We start from the raw sequence: 16648 nt of genomic DNA, 5'->3' as shown, positions 1-16648 counted from the left end.
AGCTGATTTTCCTTTGCCTTCAGACTGCTCAGGTGTTTTGGGCTACACTTATATTTGTTGTACTTCAGGACTATCATCTTTCCTCTCTGCCTGTGTTTTGTAATAGTGAAATTGAACATGCTCGTCTCCTGCCATATTGACACTGGATATACAAACATACAATTTCCAATCAATATATTCCTCCTTCTAAATAAGATGTGAAAGTTGATTCAAGAGATTGGAAGCCATGACTCTGCTATCATAATAACAAGACATCAGTTTACACATTCAGTAACACTTTAAAGTGATTACAGATTACACTGATTCTTCCCAATATTTGTACCTCACCAGTTAGATTTTTTTACTATATATATATATATATGTGTGTGTGTGTATATTTAAACCTGGATCACATCTTTTTCTTTTTCTCAGGCACTTTTAGGGGTGCCTTTAAAGACTTCTCCTGACAAACACACACACACACACACACACACACACACACACACACACACACACACACACACACACACACACACACACACATAAAAACCCATTTTATTTAAACATATTTAGCATATGCTTCTGCTCTTTTTAATAACAAAAATTGTTTAGTTGTTGTTGTTGTTGTTATTATTATTATTATTATTATTATTATTATTATTATTATTATTATTATTATTATTATTATTATTATTATACACTCCGAATAATAATACCTTGTTTTTTTACATCTTGGAATGGAAGAACCTTGACTAGTGGAGAAACATATAATCCTTTACGCCTCTGACGTCTCTTTTTCCACTGCTCCATTTCCACTCGAATGGACTAGAAGAGACACACATACATCACACAGGTTTCTTTTTTTTATCTATTAAATTTTTTTATGACGTGTATCTTACAGCATCTTGGTTTATAGGACTGTGGTGAGACCTGAGATGTTGTATGGATTAGAGACAGTGGCATTGAGTAAAAGACAGGAGGTGGAGCTGGAGGTAGCAGAGCTGAAGATGTTGAGGTTTTCGTTGGGAGTGACGACGATGGACAGGATTAGAAATGAGTTTATTAGAGGGACAGCGCATGTAGGACGTTTTGGAGACAAGGTGAGGGAGGTGAGATCGAGATGGTTTGGACATGTGCAGAGGAGGGACATGAATTATATCAGTAGAAGAATGATGAGGATGGAGACACCAGGAAGGAGGAAAATAGTAAGAAGAAGGAGGAGGTTTATGGATGTGGTGAAGGAAGACATGCAGGTAGTTGGTGTGAAAGAGGCAGATGTAGAGGACAGGGGGGGGGTGGAGACGGAGGATCCGCTGTGGCGCCCCCTAATGGGAGAAGCCAATAGAAGAAGAAGAAGATATTACAGCATCTTGGTTCATATTTAGGGAACATTGGATTGGCAATATTTTGTAAAAGGTGAAAGTACAAAAATATTTCATTACTCTCTTTCTTGTTCGTTCTGTGTCTTCATATTCACGGAGCAGTGCGTCGTGCATGCTCTGATAAATCTGGACAAAGTCATCCAATCTTGTCAATCTCCTTCTCTGAAACCTAATTTTTTTTCGGTCCCATTGACTTTTTTCCATTATTCCTTGTGTCCGATTGTCTTGTGTAAAGTTCTGAATTATGGACAACAAATTGTAGTTATTTAAGGCATTACATTTATGTAAAAAAAAAAAAAAAAAAAATTTTTTATCAACAAGCTATTAAAATCAATCAGTTGAGTTTTTACCTGATTATTGGACTGACTGACTTTTTTATAAATCTGCCTGAAATGTTGGTAGGCTGAGCCTGTACCATGACGTCCAATATCACCTAAAGAATTACATTGTTTGTTTGTTTATTATTATTATTTTTTAATCAGTAGTAATGTTAGAAAACACTCCTATCAAAAAACCTACCTAGCAATAGGCCAGACCACAGAGTTGCGTGTGGAAGGAAGTACCTGGTCAAATTTTCAATGAATGTTGGGGCGTAATAGCTGTTTTCTTTTCCCTTAAGGTCAAGAGGTGCTTTCACTATTACCTTCTGGAAGTGGCTTTCAAGGGGTGTGTTTCCCACATCATTCTGAAAGGAAATGTTTTGTATTATATACAATTTAAACATTAATATTTATGAAGCGAATTATGTTGTGTAGCTGGAGAAGCAAGATACAGGAATTTGTTATATATAAATATAATATCTATCTATCTATCTATCTATCTATCTATCTATCTATCTATCTATCTATCTATCTATCTATCTATCTATCTATCTATCTATCTATCTATCTATCTATCATGTATATTATTATTAATAGCACATATTAATTATCTATGCTAATGCACATAAAGACAATTTAGCAGGCACTTAATTTAAATCAAATTGTGGTTCAAGTAATACTTAGAAACATCATGCAAATGTTAGGGAATGTCTTCAATAAAACCTTCTTTTATGCTCTTGAATGTAAAGTTTGTACATGATGAAAACACACATGGTTGAGATGTCCTCTGTCAAGACAGAGATTCAACATAGCACCTTGCTGCAAGAGTGTGTATTGTCAGCAGTCTACATATAGCGCAATAACTGTTAATAACATATTAATTACCTTGTAGTCTTCAGCAACAATGTTTTGTTCCTCAACTTCCAGTTTTCCTATTTGTTGCATCAGTGCTTGCAAGTTGTTATAGTGCTTAGCCACATTGTCTCCAGTGCATGGACTACAAAACAGGACTGTGGCACTGAGGAGCACCTCATCCATCTGCTTCAGATTTTCTGAACATGCAAGTAGCCCAAATTTGTGCATTGCAAGTTTGTAATGTTTTGGCACTCTAAAATGACAGCAATAAAAACAGAAATTGGTTATGTTTCAAATGCTTTATACATTAATCTCAGTAAAAAAAAACAACCAAAAAAATGAAAACCTACTGTTTTTTGACACTTTGCATTTTTCAATATGTGGCTTAAGCGTCTGAGAAGGATGGGAAGATCAAACTTTTCTGACTGGTATTGTCCACTGATTATTTCAAAGTACTTCTTCAGGAGATCCTCCAGACTTAGTTGGCAGAATGTAAAAGAAATAGAATTCAGAAGCACAAGGGAGCCATCACAAATGATCATAATTGGCCTTTTGACTGCCTTTTTCCCATACATTCTCATCATGTCTGTTTGGAAAGCCTGCAAGAAGTACATGACAGATGCTGTTGTGTGGTCACAAGTAAGCTAGGTTGCAATTGGAAGAGGAGATGCCCCCTTGGAAGGATTACGCACAACTAATTCATACACATAGTATGGTCGACTCGTGGAGCTTCCTTTCTGAATAATACTTCCATCCAGATAGACAATGTCTTCTTTGCACCTTCTGTAAAACACTGACAGTGTTTTCTTAGACCATAGCATTATTGCTTTTGGGTGCATCATGACCCTCTGTAGGACTTCATTGTCTGATCCTTTCCTTTCATCAATTAATATTTGTAGACTTAAAAGTTTATTTGAATGAGGTCTTTTCAGTTGTCTTTGGGTGCATGCAATGGTTTTCAAAACCTTTTTTGTTGGTGCTTCATCTCTGCACCCAGACTGTACCACCATCTCTGGGATTTTTTGCATGGATTCCAAATATACATTTCTGGGCAGTTTGCTTTCCAGAGTTTGTGCAATAGATAAATGTGCATCTGCACGCACTGGTCTCCTTTTCAGTTCAGTGGTACTGTGATTAACATCTCCTCCTGTGAATAGCACTGCTGCCTTCAGGGTGACCTCATCGGTCACTTCCACACTAACATCAATTGGGCAATTTTCAAATCGGCAGTAGCCCGTACATTCGAATAAAGGTGTGGTTTTTTGTGACAGCAGGGTTTTCACACTGTGTCTTTTAAAACCAAAACTGCAGTATGGGTGAATTGAGCGTATTCCCTTCGCAATCACGTTTGTGCACTGTAACCCTTGAAAACATCTTCCTTTCTGATGCTTTCTCAGCTCTTGCTATTCTTTCTTGTCAATAAAAAAGAACCATGGCTCTTGTGGCAAACTACATTTAAAGAATGTGTCCTTTTCCTCACTGCTTTCTGTAGACATGTAAGCTAATTCAGCCAAGTCAGGTTCCTAGTCATGATACTGTAACACAAAAACAATTCCAATTGTGATTTCTTATAAAAAAAAAAAGGATATATGCATTATTATATCATTTGGCAATAAATGTTATTAATTTGATAAAATAAATTGTATTTATTTATTTATTTACTTATTTATTTAGTTAGTTAGTTAGTTAGTAAATGGTGACCCTGTGAATAGAATCTTCTGCTGTATGTGATAATTTCACATTTCTCACAGTGCACATTTTTGAGGCAAAGGTTTTAAATGACTTGAGTCCTTTTTTTTTTAACCATATTCATTTTTTTCCCTTTGCATATTTGTGTAATTGTCATCTTGTATTTCATATCAGACTGCTAGTTGTTTTGATGTTATAGAATATCTGAAATATTAAAGATAGACCTTACATTTAATATTATGCTAGTATATACTATACTACTATATTTCTATGAATATACAGTCTGTACAGAAATGAATGACTTCTCAAACCTAAAATAAACACATTTTGTTGCTTTTAAGCTGGAATTGAAAACAGACACAGTTTTTGTTGTATCCGGCTGTATTCACTCACTTCTTTCATGACATTGCAATGAAAGATAATGTATAAAACCAAAAACACCGTTATAAATAAATAAATAAATGACTGAGTTCTGACTGAAAAAAGTGAAATAGCATCGCCAACTTGTGTTTGGTTTTGTTGTTTTTTTCCTTTTTATTTAAATTACAAACTTACTAACTTTGCACATCTAAACTTTGCACATTTTGTCCATTTTCTTTGCAGATCTGCCCAAGTTCAGTTCAATTTTATGGTGACTGTTTGTTGACTGCAGTCTTCAAATCATTGTACAGATTTTCAATTAATGTTAAGGCCAAATAATAACAATTTAATCTTATCTGATCATAACACCTTTTTCCATGTGTCCTCAGAATCTTTACAGTGCATTTGACAAAGCTCATTTATGACTGCCTGATTTAGGTTACAAGACCTTTTCTACGAAGGGGTGATCCTTTTTCCAGCTCAGTGTTTCTTCTTTTTTTTTTCTTTTGCAGTCATGTTGGTCTTCTATCTTTCATTTGGATGGTATAAGTTGCATTGAATACAGCTCACTAAAACTTACAGAGAGTACAGTACAGGTTACTAAAACTTACAGAGAGTACAGTACAGCTTACTAAAACTTACAGCAGAGTACAGTACAGCTTACTAAAACTTACAGAGAGTACAGTACAGCTTACTAAAACTTACAGAGAGTACAGTACAGCTCACTAAAACTTACAGCAGAGTACAGTACAGCTTACTAAAACTTACAGAGAGTACAGTACAGCTTACTAAAACTTACAGAGAGTACAGTACAGCTCACTAAAACTTACAGCAGAGTACAGTACAGCTTACTAAAACTTACAGCAGAGTACAGTACAGCTTACTAAAACTTACAGCAGAGTACAGTACAGCTCACTAAAACTTACAGCAGAGTACAGTACAGCTCACTAAAACTTACAGCAGAGTACAGTACAGCTTACTAAAACTTACAGAGAGTACAGTACAGCTCACTAAAACTTACAGAGAGTACAGTACAGCTTACTAAAACTTACAGAGAGTACAGTACAGCTCACTAAAACTTACAGCAGAGTACAGTACAGCTTACTAAAACTTACATAGAGTACAGTACAGCTTACTAAACTTACAGCAGAGTACAGTACAGCTTACTAAAACTTACAGCAGAGTACAGTACAGCTTACTAAAACTTACAGAGAGTACAGTACAGCTTACTAAAACTTACAGAGAGTACAGTACAGCTTACTAAAACTTACAGCAGAGTACAGTACAGCTTACTAAAACTTACAGAGAGTACAGTACAGCTTACTAAAACTTACATAGAGTACAGTACAGCTTACTAAAACTTACAGAGAGTACAGTACAGCTTACTAAAACTTACAGCAGAGTACAGTACAGCTTACTAAAACTTACAGAGAGTACAGTACAGCTTACTAAAACTTACAGCAGAGTACAGTACAGCTTACTAAAACTTACTGCAGAGTACAGTACAGCTTACTAAAACTTACAGAGAGTACAGTACAGCTTACTAAAACTTACAGAGAGTACAGTACAGCTTACTAAAACTTACAGCAGAGTACAGTACAGCTTACTAAAACTTACTGCAGAGTACAGTACAGCTTACTAAAACTTACAGAGAGTACAGTACAGCTCACTAAAACTTACAGCAGAGTACAGTACAGCTTACTAAAACTTACAGAGAGTACAGTACAGCTTACTAAAACTTACAGAGAGTACAGTACAGCTTACTAAAACTTACAGCAGAGTACAGTACAGCTTACTAAAACTTACTGCAGAGTACAGTACAGCTTACTAAAACTTACAGAGAGTACAGTACAGCTCACTAAAACTTACAGCAGAGTACAGTACAGCTTACTAAAACTTACAGAGAGTACAGTACAGCTTACTAAAACTTACAGAGAGTACAGTACAGCTTACTAAAACTTACAGCAGAGTACAGTACAGCTTACTAAAACTTACAGAGTACAGTACAGCTTACTAAAACTTACAGCAGAGTACAGTACAGCTCACTAAAACTTACAGAGAGTACAGTACAGCTTACTAAAACTTACAGAGAGTACAGTACAGCTTACTAAAACTTACAGCAGAGTACAGTACAGCTTACTAAAACTTACAGCAGACTACAGTACAGCTTACTAAAACTTACATAGAGTACAGTACAGCTTACTAAAACTTACAAAGAGTACAGTACAGCTTACTAAAACTTACAGAGTACAGTACAGCTTACTAAAACTTACAGCAGAGTACAGTACAGCTTACTAAAACTTACAGAGAGTACAGTACAGCTTAATAAAACTTACAGCAGAGTACAGTACAGCTTACTAAAACTTACAGAGAGTACAGTACAGCTTACTAAAGCTTACAGAGAGTACAGTACAGCTTACTAAAACTTACAGAGAGTACAGTACAGCTTACTAAAACTTACAGAGTACAGTACAGCTTACTAAAACTTACAGAGTACAGTACAGCTTACTAAAACTTACAGCAGAGTACAGTACAGCTTACTAAAACTTACATAGAGTACAGTAGAGCTTACTAAAACTTACAGCAGAGTACAGTACAGCTCACTAAAACTTACAGAGAGTACAGTACAGCTCACTAAAACTTACAGAGAGTACAGTACAGCTTACTAAAACTTACAGAGAGTACAGTACAGCTCACTAAAACTTACAGCAGAGTACAGTACAGCTTACTAAAACTTACAGAGAGTACAGTACAGCTTACTAAAACTTACAGCAGAGTACAGTACAGCTTACTAAAGCTTACAGCAGAGTACAGTACAGCTTACTAAAACTTACAGCAGACTACAGTACAGCTTACTAAAACTTACAGAGAGTACAGTACAGCTTACTAAAACTTACAGAGAGTACAGTACAGCTTACTAAAACTTACAGAGAGTACAGTACAGCTTACTAAAACTTACATAGAGTACAGTACAGCTCACTAAAACTTACAGAGAGTACAGTACAGCTTACTAAAACTTACAGCAGAGTACAGTACAGCTTACTAAAACTTACTGCAGAGTACAGTACAGCTTACTAAAACTTACAGAGAGTACAGTACAGCTTACTAAAACTTACAGAGTACAGTACAGCTTACTAAAACTTACAGAGAGTACAGTACACCTTAATAAAACTTACAGCAGAGTACAGTACAGCTTACTAAAACTTACAGCAGAGTACAGTACAGCTTACTAAAACTTACATAGAGTACAGTACAGCTTACTAAAACTTACAGAGTACAGTACAGCTTACTAAAACGTACAGAGAGTACAGTACAGCTTACTAAAACTTACAGCAGAGTACAGTACAGCTCACTAAAACTTACAGAGAGTACAGTACAGCTCACTAAAACTTACAGCAGAGTACAGTACAGCTTACTAAAACTTACAGAGAGTACAGTACAGCTTACTAAAACTTACAGAGTACAGTACAGCTTACTAAATCTTACAGCAGAGTACAGTACAGCTTACTAAAACTTACAGAGTACAGTACAGCTTACTAAAACTTACAGCAGAGTACAGTACAGCTTACTAAAACTTACAGAGAGTACAGTACAGCTTACTAAAACTTACTGCAGAGTACAGTACAGCTTACTAAAACTTACTGCAGAGTACAGTACAGCTTACTAAAACTTACAGAGAGTACAGTACAGTTTACTAAAACTTACAGAGTACAGTACAGCTTACTAAAACTTACAGAGAGTACAGTACACCTTAATAAAACTTACAGCAGAGTACAGTACAGCTTACTAAAACTTACATAGAGTACAGTACAGCTTACTAAAACTTACAGCAGAGTACAGTACAGCTCACTAAAACTTACAGAGAGTACAGTACAGCTCACTAAAACTTACAGCAGAGTACAGTACAGCTTACTAAAACTTACAGAGAGTACAGTACAGCTTACTAAAACTTACAGAGTACAGTACAGCTTACTAAATCTTACAGCAGAGTACAGTACAGCTTACTAAAACTTACAGAGTACAGTACAGCTTACTAAAACTTACAGCAGAGTACAGTACAGCTTACTAAAACTTACAGAGAGTACAGTACAGCTCACTAAAACTTACAGAGAGTACAGTACAGCTCACTAAAACTTACAGCAGAGTACAGTACAGCTTACTAAAACTTACAGCAGAGTACAGTACAGCTCACTAAAACTTACAGCAGAGTACAGTACAGCTCACTAAAACTTACAGCAGAGTACAGTACAGCTTACTAAAACTTACAGCAGAGTACAGTACAGCTCACTAAAACTTACAGAGAGTACAGTACAGCTTACTAAAACTTACAGCAGAGTACAGTACAGCTCACTAAAACTTACAGAGAGTACAGTACAGCTTACTAAAACTTACAGCAGAGTACAGTACAGCTTACTAAAACTTACAGAGAGTACAGTACAGCTTACTAAAACTTACAGCAGAGTACAGTACAGCTCACTAAAACTTACAGAAAGTACAGTACAGCTTACTAAAACTTACAGCAGAGTACAGTACAGCTTACTAAAACTTACAGCAGAGTACAGTACAGCTTACTAAAGCTTACAGAGAGTACAGTACAGCTCACTAAAACTTACAGCAGAGTACAGTACAGCTCACTAAAACTTACAGCAGACTACAGTACAGCTCACTAAAACTTACAGCAGACTACAGTACAGCTTACTAAAACTTACTGCAGAGTACAGTACAGCTTACTAAAACTTACAGCAGAGTACAGTACAGCTTACTAAAGCTTACAGAGAGTACAGTACAGCTTGCTAAAACTTACAGCAGAGTACAGTACAGCTCACTAAAACTTACAGCAGAGTACAGTACAGCTTACTAAAACTTACAGAGAGTACAGTACAGCTTACTAAAACTTACAGAGAGTACAGTACAGCTTACTAAAACTTACTGCAGAGTACAGTACAGCTTACTAAAACTTACATAGAGTACAGTACAGCTTACTAAAGCTTACAGCAGAGTACAGTACAGCTTAATAAAACTTACAGAGAGTACAGTACAGCTTACTAAAACTTACAGCAGAGTACAGTACAGCTTACTAAAACTTACAGAGAGTACAGTACAGCTTAATAAAACTTACAGCAGAGTACAGTACAGCTTACTAAAACTTACAGCAGAGTACAGTACAGCTTACTAAAACTTACAGCAGAGTACAGTACAGCTTACTAAAACTTACTGCAGAGTACAGTACAGCTTACTAAAACTTACAGCAGAGTACAGTACAGCTTACTAAAGCTTACAGAGAGTACAGTACAGCTTGCTAAAACTTACAGCAGAGTACAGTACAGCTCACTAAAACTTACAGCAGAGTACAGTACAGCTTACTAAAACTTACAGAGAGTACAGTACAGCTTACTAAAACTTACAGAGAGTACAGTACAGCTTACTAAAACTTACTGCAGAGTACAGTACAGCTTACTAAAACTTACATAGAGTACAGTACAGCTTACTAAAGCTTACAGCAGAGTACAGTACAGCTTAATAAAACTTACAGAGAGTACAGTACAGCTTACTAAAACTTACAGCAGAGTACAGTACAGCTTACTAAAACTTACAGAGAGTACAGTACAGCTTACTAAAACTTACAGCAGAGTACAATACAGCTTAATAAAACTTACAGCAGAGTACAGTACAGCTTACTAAAACTTACAGCAGAGTACAGTACAGCTTACTAAAACTTACAGCAGAGTACAGTACAGCTCACTAAAACTTACAGAGAGTACAGTACAGCTTACTAAAACTTACAGCAGAGTACAGTACAGCTCACTAAAACTTACAGAGAGTACAGTACAGCTTACTAAAACTTACATAGAGTACAGTACAGCTTACTAAAACTTACAGCAGAGTACAGTACAGCTTACTAAAACTTACAGCAGAGTACAGTACAGCTTACTAAAGCTTACAGCAGAGTACAGTACAGCTCACTAAAACTTACAGCAGAGTACAGTACAGCTTACTAAAACTTACAGCAGAGTACAGTACAGCTTACTAAAACTTACAGCAGAGTACAGTACAGCTTACTAAAACTTACAGAGAGTACAGTACAGCTTACTAAAACTTACAGAGAGTACAGTACAGCTCACTAAAACTTACAGAGAGTACAGTACCGCTCACTATAACTTAATGAGAGTACAGTACAGCTTACTAAAACTTACAGAGAGTACAGTACAGCTTACTAAAACTTACAGCAGAGTACAGTACAGCTCACTAAAACTTACAGCAGAGTACAGTACAGCTCACTAAAACTTACAGCAGAGTACAGTACAGCTTATTAAAACTTACAGCAGAGTACAGTACAGCTCACTAAAACTTACAGCAGAGTACAGTACAGCTCACTAAAACTTACAGCAGAGTACAGTACAGGTTACTAAAACTTACAACAGAGTACAGTACAGCTTACTAAAGCTTACAGCAGAGTACAGTACAGCTTAATAAAACTTACAGAGAGTACAGTACAGCTTACTAAAACTTACAGCAGAGTACAGTACAGCTTACTAAAACTTACAGAGAGTACAGTACAGCTTACTAAAACTTACAGCAGAGTACAGTACAGCTCACTAAAACTTACAGAGAGTACAGTACAGCTTACTAAAACTTACAGCAGAGTACAGTACAGCTTACTAAAACTTACAGAGAGTACAGTACAGCTTACTAAAACTTACAGCAGAGTACAGTACAGCTTACTAAAACTTACAGAGAGTACAGTACAGCTTACTAAAGCTTACAGAGAGTACAGTACAGCTTACTAAAACTTACAGCAGAGTACAGTACAGCTCACTAAAACTTACAGAGAGTACAGTACAGCTTAATAAAACTTACAGCAGAATACAGTACAGTTAACTAAAACTTACAGAGAGTACAGTACAGCTTACTAAAACTTACAGAGAGTACAGTACAGCTTACTAAAACTTACAGAGAGTACAGTACAGCTTACTAAAGCTTACAGAGAGTACAGTACAGCTTACTAAACTTACAGCAGAGTACAGTACAGCTCACTAAAACTTACAGAGAGTACAGTACAGCTTACTAAAACTTACAGCAGAATACAGTACAGTTAACTAAAACTTACAGAGAGTACAGTACAGCTTACTAAAACTTACAGAGAGTACAGTACAGCTTACTAAAACTTACAGCAGAGTACAGTACAGCTTACTAAAACTTACAGCAGAGTACAGTACAGCTTACTAAAACTTACAGAGAGTACAGTACAGCTCACTAAAACTTACAGCAGAGTACAGTACAGCTTACTAAAACTTACAGCAGAGTACAGTACAGCTTACTAAAACTTACAGAGAGTACAGTACAACTCACTAAAACTTACATAGAGTACAGTACAGCTTACTAAAACTTACAGAGAGTACAGTACAGCTTACTAAAACTTACAGAGAGTACAGTACAGCTTACTAAAACTTACAGCAGAGTACAGTACAGCTTACTAAAACTTACAGAGAGTACAGTACAGCTTACTAAAACTTACAGAGAGTACAGTACAGCTTACTAAAACTTACAGAGTACAGTACAGCTTACTAAAACTTACAGCAGAGTACAGTACAGCTCACTAAAACTTACAGAGAGTACAGTACAGCTTACTAAAACTTACAGCAGAGTACAGTACAGCTTACTAAAACTTACAGAGAGTACAGTACAGCTTACTAAAGCTTACAGAGAGTACAGTACAGCTTACTAAAGCTTACAGAGAGTACAGTACAGCTTACTAAAACTTACAGCAGAGTACAGTACAGCTTACTAAAACTTACAGCAGACTACAGTACAGCTTACTAAAACTTACAGAGAGTACAGTACAACTCACTAAAACTTACATAGAGTACAGTACAGCTTACTAAAACTTACAAAGAGTACAGTACAGCTTACTAAAACTTACAGAGTACAGTACAGCTTACTAAAACTTACAGCAGAGTACAGTACAACTCACTAAAACTTACATAGAGTACAGTACAGCTTACTAAAACTTACAGAGAGTACAGTACAGCTTACTAAAACTTACTGCAGAGTACAGTACAGCTTACTAAAACTTACAGCAGAGTACAGTACAGCTTACTAAAGCTTACAGAGAGTACAGTACAGCTTGCTAAAACTTACAGCAGAGTACAGTACAGCTCGCTAAAACTTACAGCAGAGTACAGTACAGCTTACTAAAACTTACAGAGAGTACAGTACAGCTTACTAAAACTTACAGAGAGTACAGTACAGCTTACTAAAACTTACTGCAGAGTACAGTACAGCTTACTAAAACTTACATAGAGTACAGTACAGCTTACTAAAGCTTACAGCAGAGTACAGTACAGCTTAATAAAACTTACATAGAGTACAGTACAGCTTACTAAAACTTACAGCAGAGTACAGTACAGCTTACTAAAACTTACAGCAGAGTACAGTACAGCTTAATAAAACTTACAGCAGAGTACAGTACAGCTCACTAAAACTTACAGAGAGTACAGTACAGCTTACTAAAACTTACAGCAGAGTACAGTACAGCTCACTAAAACTTACAGAGAGTACAGTACAGCTTACTAAAACTTACATAGAGTACAGTACAGCTTACTAAAACTTACAGCAGAGTACAGTACAGCTTACTAAAACTTACAGCAGAGTACAGTACAGCTTACTAAAACTTACAGCAGAGTACAGTACAGCTTACTAAAGCTTACAGCAGAGTACAGTACAGCTCACTAAAACTTACAGCAGAGTACAGTACAGCTTACTAAAACTTACAGCAGAGTACAGTACAGCTTACTAAAACTTACAGCAGAGTACAGTACAGCTTACTAAAACTTACAGAGAGTACAGTACAGCTCACTAAAACTTACAGAGAGTACAGTACCGCTCACTATAACTTAATGAGAGTACAGTACAGCTTACTAAAACTTACAGAGAGTACAGTACAGCTTACTAAAACTTACAGAGAGTACAGTACAGCTTACTAAAACTTACAGCAGAGTACAGTACAGCTTACTAAAACTTACAGAGAGTACAGTACAGCTCACTAAAACTTACAGAGAGTACAGTACCGCTCACTATAACTTAATGAGAGTACAGTACAGCTTACTAAAACTTACAGAGAGTACAGTACAGCTTACTAAAACTTACAGAGAGTACAGTACAGCTTACTAAAACTTACAGCAGAGTACAGTACAGCTCACTAAAACTTACAGCAGAGTACAGTACAGCTCACTAAAACTTACAGCAGAGTACAGTACAGCTTATTAAAACTTACAGCAGAGTACAGTACAGGTTACTAAAACTTACAACAGAGTACAGTACAGCTTACTAAAGCTTACAGCAGAGTACAGTACAGCTTAATAAAACTTACAGAGAGTACAGTACAGCTTACTAAAACTTACAGCAGAGTACAGTACAGCTTACTAAAACTTACAGAGAGTACAGTACAGCTTACTAAAACTTACAGCAGAGTACAGTACAGCTCACTAAAACTTACAGAGAGTACAGTACAGCTTACTAAAACTTACAGCAGAGTACAGTACAGCTTACTAAAACTTACAGAGAGTACAGTACAGCTTACTAAAACTTACAGCAGAGTACAGTACAGCTTACTAAAACTTACAGAGAGTACAGTACAGCTTACTAAAGCTTACAGAGAGTACAGTACAGCTTACTAAAACTTACAGCAGAGTACAGTACAGCTCACTAAAACTTACAGAGAGTACAGTACAGCTTACTAAAACTTACAGCAGAATACAGTACAGTTAACTAAAACTTACAGAGAGTACAGTACAGCTTACTAAAACTTACAGAGAGTACAGTACAGCTTACTAAAACTTACAGCAGAGTACAGTACAGCTTACTAAAACTTACAGCAGAGTACAGTACAGCTTACTAAAACTTACTGCAGAGTACAGTACAGCTTACTAAAACTTACAGCAGAGTACAGTACAGCTTACTAAAACTTACAGCAGAGTACAGTACAGCTTACTAAAACTTACAGAGAGTACAGTACAACTCACTAAAACTTACATAGAGTACAGTACAGCTTACTAAAACTTACAGAGAGTACAGTACAGCTTACTAAAACTTACAGAGAGTACAGTACAGCTTACTAAAACTTACAGCAGAGTACAGTACAGCTTACTAAAACTTACAGAGAGTACAGTACAGCTTACTAAAACTTACAGAGAGTACAGTACAGCTTACTAAAACTTACAGAGTACAGTACAGCTTACTAAAACTTACAGCAGAGTACAGTACAGCTCACTAAAACTTACAGAGAGTACAGTACAGCTTACTAAAACTTACAGCAGAGTACAGTACAGCTTACTAAAACTTACAGAGAGTACAGTACAGCTTACTAAAACTTACAGAGAGTACAGTACAGCTTACTAAAGCTTACAGAGAGTACAGTACAGCTTACTAAAACTTACAGAGAGTACAGTACAGCTTACTAAAACTTACAGCAGAGTACAGTACAGCTTACTAAAACTTACAGCAGACTACAGTACAGCTTACTAAAACTTACAGAGAGTACAGTACAACTCACTAAAACTTACATAGAGTACAGTACAGCTTACTAAAACTTACAAAGAGTACAGTACAGCTTACTAAAACTTACAGAGTACAGTACAGCTTACTAAAACTTACAGCAGAGTACAGTACAACTCACTAAAACTTACATAGAGTACAGTACAGCTTACTAAAACTTACAAAGAGTACAGTACAGCTTACTAAAACTTACAGAGTACAGTACAGCTTACTAAAACTTACAGCAGAGTACAGTACAGCTTACTAAAACTTACAGAGAGTACAGTACAGCTTAATAAAACTTACAGCAGAGTACAGTACAGCTTACTAAAACTTACAGAGAGTACAGTACAGCTTACTAAAGCTTACAGAGAGTACAGTACAGCTTACTAAAACTTACAGAGAGTACAGTACAGCTTACTAAAACTTACAAAGAGTACAGTACAGCTTACTAAAACTTACATAGAGTACAGTAGAGCTTACTAAAACTTACAGCAGAGTACAGTACAGCTCACTAAAACTTACAGAGAGTACAGTACAGCTTACTAAAACTTACAGAGAGTACAGTACAGCTTACTAAAACTTACAGAGAGTACAGTACAGCTCACTAAAACTTACAGCAGAGTACAGTACAGCTTACTAAAACTTACAGAGAGTACAGTACAGCTTACTAAAACTTACAGCAGAGTACAGTACAGCTTACTAAAGCTTACAGCAGAGTACAGTACAGCTTACTAAAACTTACAGCAGACTACAGTACAGCTTACTAAAACTTACAGAGAGTACAGTACAACTCACTAAAACTTACATAGAGTACAGTACAGCTTACTAAAACTTACAGAGAGTACAGTACAGCTTACTAAAACTTACAGAGAGTACAGTACAGCTTACTAAAACTTACAGCAGAGTACAGTACAGCTTACTAAAACTTACATAGAGTACAATACAGCTCACTAAAACTTACAGAGAGTACAGTACAGCTTACTAAAACTTACAGCAGAGTACAGTACAGCTTACTAAAACTTACAGAGAGTACAGTACAGCTTACTAAAACTTACTGCAGAGTACAGTACAGCTTACTAAAACTTACTGCAGAGTACAGTACAGCTTACTAAAACTTACAGAGAGTACAGTACAGCTTACTAAAACGTACAGAGTACAGTACAGCTTACTAAAACTTACAGAGAGTACAGTACACCTTAATAAAACTTACAGCAGAGTACAGTACAGCTCACTAAAACTTACAGAGAGTACAGTACAGCTCACTAAAACTTACAGCAGAGTACAGTACAGCTCACTAAAACTTACAGAGAGTACAGTACAGCTTACTAAAACTTACAGCAGAGTACAGTACAGCTTACTAAAACTTACAGAGAGTACAGTACAGCTTACTAAAACTTACAGCAGAGTACAGTACAGCTTACTAAAACTTACAGAGAGTACAGTACAGCTTACTAAAACTTACAGAGTACAGTACAGCTTACTAAATCTTACAGCAGAGTACAGTACAGCTTACTAAAACTTACAGAG

At 36.2% G+C, this 16648-nt stretch overlaps 1 long non-coding RNA gene across 2 annotated transcripts; it reads right to left on the bottom strand.

The window, feature by feature from the left end:
* Positions 1–709: 709 nt before the first annotated feature.
* LOC310731738 lies at positions 710–2746 on the bottom strand. Of its 2 annotated transcripts, XR_014535288.1 has the most exons (4): positions 2567–2746; positions 1881–2046; positions 1422–1794; positions 710–804 (listed from the first exon to the last, which is right to left on the bottom strand). It is a non-coding gene; the product is annotated as an uncharacterized lncRNA (long non-coding RNA). The 2 variants fall into 2 exon arrangements; XR_014535287.1 differs by having other exon boundaries at positions 1422–2046.
* Between the last annotated feature and the right edge of the window lie 13902 nt (positions 2747–16648).

Source organism: Silurus aristotelis (assembly GCF_946808225.1).
Source record: "Silurus aristotelis genome assembly, chromosome: 10".
Lineage (NCBI taxonomy): Eukaryota > Metazoa > Chordata > Actinopteri > Siluriformes > Siluridae > Silurus > Silurus aristotelis.
This window is presented reverse-complemented; position numbering and strand designations above follow the sequence as displayed.